Here is a 4,252-nt window from a genome sequence, read left to right as displayed (position 1 = left end):
TGCCACCACTTGGACACCACACACAACATATTCTGCATCTCTGGGCAAATGCTCCATTTTCTTCACCAGTCAGTAGTTTACTCGGCCTCCCTCTGCAATTGGTTGGTTCAGTTTGCACTTGGCCTCCCTGAATTTGTGGGCTGGAAACAGCAGTGGAGCCTTGACACTCAGCCTGTTGTTTTTTTTGTGCAGCTGCACAGAGCTGCAGTATTTTGCCATTGTAATATAACCTGAATGTATATCATATGATTAAACCTTCGTTAATTCTTGCTTTTCTATCAACATGGAGTGCAAAACAACAACAACAACAACAAAAAACCCAGAACGTTTGATTCCACATGCTTTAAACAGATAGTGCCTTTTCAAGAGATGCTTGCATTCCACAATTAGATTAACACTACGGCTGCTTTAAAAAATGACTGGTTGGTTATTAATGTGAATATACAGCATGTCATTGGTTGAGCCGCACACAGCCATCCGGCCAATAGTCTGCTGTGAGCCTTTGGCACCTGCTACTGGCAGCTGTTTGTGCCCACATCTTGTGTCAGGACAATTCACTGCACTGTCATGTTTACCACTTTAATCCTACTTGAATTAAAATATAAGGGAGGGTTTTTCAGTTCAGGTACACATTTGGATTAATTTTTCATGCTACAAGCAACACATATTAACTGTTCATCAAGTTTATGGGGGAAAAAAAATCCCCAATGTGTAAATGTATCTTAATGTTTAGAAATAAAGATGACATGCATAGAAAGAAGAGTGCACTGTTGCTAAATTTCCCCGACCCAAAATCTGCATACTACAAGTATTATGAGCAATGCAGATACAAGTTTAACAAGCGTGATGTGTCCAGTAGAGGGTAGCATTGCATTCGATTGAGACCATAGGAGAGCAGCAGTGTAATCAAAACTGAACCTGCAATAAGATAACTTTGAAATAAAAGTAGTAGGTTTATAACATTTGATTATTTCATACATATTTAGCTTTATTTGTGTTTCACAAGATTATTTTATTCATATTAACTACTGACAGTGAAAGCAGGTAACAAGTTGAGACGTGACAAGGCAAGGAAGGAGGGGTAAAACTGTTTAGCAGTGAAGGGTTTTTCTTTTTATGTGTTGCCTACATTACCCACAGTGCAACTAAGCCACTGAGTGACATTACTGGAGACAATTTATCAGATTACATGCAGCTTCCTCTGGAGCCACAAGAGGCTTTATACCACTTTATCTATACCATATTTTAGAGCATTTTAAGTATAATGCGTTTCAATCCATCGCTGTTGAAAAATTATAATGCTCTAAAAAAGCACAAAGAAATGGTCAGAAATCTGTGCTTTTATATGTGTCGATCTTGAATGCAACCTGCTCTGAGCAGGTTAGGTGTGCAGCATTAGTTGACATGGCGTTTCACGCTGGCAAGATGTGGACCACCGTTGTAGTCCTGAAAACTCAGTTTACCCTGAAGTTACCTCGGTAACCACAGATCATGCTTCTTAGTACAGGCCAGCATAGTGCATTCAATTAAATGAACCTCTTTGTTCAGAGCTTACCTGAGTAATTACATTCCTGAGACAGGTATATTCTTGAAGTCAAGTGAATTTGAATTTGATAGTCACAACAGAAGTCATCTGATGATAGTGCAGATCTAGACTATAGTCTTTAGTTTACAGAGACCCCACATTCCCCCATAAGCAAGCACATGGCGACAGCGGTGAGGGAAAATTGCCTTTTTAATTGGAAGAAACCTCAGAGCAATCCCAGGCTCATGGTGGGCTGCCATCTGCCTTGACCGGTTGGGTTGAGGGGGAGAAAGAGCGGAGCGGGAGGGACTAACTTCGTCCTGAAAGGGGAAGTCCAGTAAACCTGGGCCCTATATATACAAAGTAATGTTGTCAGACGCTAAGAATAACAACCTCAGTCCGTCAGTGTCAAAAAACTTTGACGGTCGGAATTGCCCCAAAGGATTACATTGCAGCTGTGTCATTCATACCAATTGATACTTACCAAAACTTTTGGAATCAGTCCAGTATTGCCTCAGCTGGCAGTCGTAACACAGCTGCAATGGCTCCCAGATAGCAAAATTAAACCAGACATGTTCCTTCCGGTCCACATACAGCATGGAATGATGACACCTGGGCGGTCCACTCCTGTTTGCCAGATCTGAGCCACAAGCACATGGCCACATGTCAGCCAAGAGTGAACTGAATAAACCAAAACTGGTACAAAGTCTGGGCCAGATCCAGCCGGCCAGGCTAGAAATGAACTGTGGACGAGCTTTGGGACGGTTCTGAATTAATCTGTCCACTCTTGGTTGACATGTGACCTGCTTGTGTCTCAAAAGTGTTTGTTTTTGCCACTGACAGGCTAATCTTACTAATTTCCTTTATTTTGCTTTTGCATCTGTGAAACAAATAGGGGAAAAGGGTTTTGCCAGATGAAAAAAATAAAGTTTTGCAGTATAATTGCAATATTAAGTAAACTCAATATGTATCCAAGGGGCTTATTCTGTTGTGTATAGTTATCAGTACATTGACACAGTTATCCAAGTGTCCAAATACCCCACTCACAATATGCAAACATATACTGTATTACAAATAGACCCTGGGAGTTTCCCATCTGTGAAAAAAAAGTTGTTTTTTTTGTTGTTTTTTTTTGTAATGCTCATTTCAGCCACAAGAGGCTGACTTGCACCAATACGTCATGTTGTCAATGGTCTAAAGCGTTCCTGTTTTCTTTCAGGTGAGTTTTGATTCTCTATGTATTCTCCATGTGTGACAGACCGATTAATATTTACCATCAGCAAGTCAGATCAATTAGTGCAGTAACATTTAATGGCCTCATACATTTATTTTTACATTCTGATATATGAGCATTTTCATTTATTACCAAAGTTTATGGATACTGTCAGTTGCAGCAGTACAGCATGTTTGTGTTTACTTATGTTTTATGTTGACTTTGTCATTGAAACCAGCAGTTGTAAGAGTAGTAGACTAGTAGTTATCAGAGGGCTCCAGCAGGGGGAGCCTGGAGATGTTGAGCTACATTTCTGGACAGCTGGCTTCCTCAATATAGACATGATTTTAGGAGAGTTTATGTCCGTGCATCTTTCATTTAAATTCTCTAATTTTCAGCTATGAGTTCCTCTTAATAAGGGTAGATGTTAACCTTAAGGTGAATGTAAACATGTTCTCAGTAGAGACAGTTTCTACAGTATGTATGTTTGTTTGCATTTGTGAGTGGGACATGTATTTTATGAGTAAATGGTTCCCTTGTCTGTGTTTTGGTGAGCTCACCGAGACAAATTACATTCAATTATGTTGATATGATAAAATAATAAAGATAATGAAGTGTTAAATTGAATTGAGGAAACTTGCTAAGAGAATAGCATAATTGTGTACATGTAGTGATAGCTATACACAACAGAATAAAAGCTTTTATATATTTGCATTCTGGGAATTTTAATTGATAATTATTATCCATAATTATCATATATAATTGGTGGTGTTTATTTAAGATTTGGAATTATACTGCACATTTATTTTCTCAAGAGGCAAAAAAATATATAATGGTAGGCTACTTTTTATGCAGAATGGTCCATTTCACTATTATTAGTTACTGATGCATTAATGTGTGCATTAGTGCACTTCAGTGTCACAGGTGGTAAAAGTGGGGCTAATTTAATATACTAATGCACTCTTAGCTTGTGGATTTCTTCTTTTTCAGTTTTCCATTAATGCAGCTGGTAGGTAAATGCAGCTCTTGATTGATTATGCTAGCTTGCTACACCTCTAAATTACCTTCATTAGTAATTGGAGGCCACTGTCTAACATCCTCAGTCCTACTAGCTATGCAAGCAATGTCATGGCGGCGGCGCTAGATGGCGACACACACACATTGGTCGCCGGATTCGTTTGTAATGATGCATAATAATCTATAGGAGTATAAATATAAAGTAGCAGAAAATGAATATAGCCAAGTAAAGTACATTTAACTGAAAATTGTACCAATGTTACTGCAGAACTTGCGCAATAGTCTAAATATACCTACTTAAAGTCCAGCACTGCTGAAACCGCCTTTTTCTAATCATCAGCAGTCACCGAAGGCGGAAGTAGCGGTGAGTGAATCATCTCGCTCTCCCGCCTGTGCGCTGCTCTCTGCTGCTGGGGGAGTACCACTTTAACAGCAGGGCGTATCCGCTGTGTGGAAATTAGGAAATACGTTCATGTTTGGATAAGTCCCTCCTTTAC

This window comes from Pagrus major, chromosome 10 (assembly GCF_040436345.1).
Source record: "Pagrus major chromosome 10, Pma_NU_1.0".
Taxonomy (NCBI): Eukaryota; Metazoa; Chordata; class Actinopteri; order Spariformes; family Sparidae; genus Pagrus; species Pagrus major.
This window is presented reverse-complemented; position numbering follows the sequence as displayed.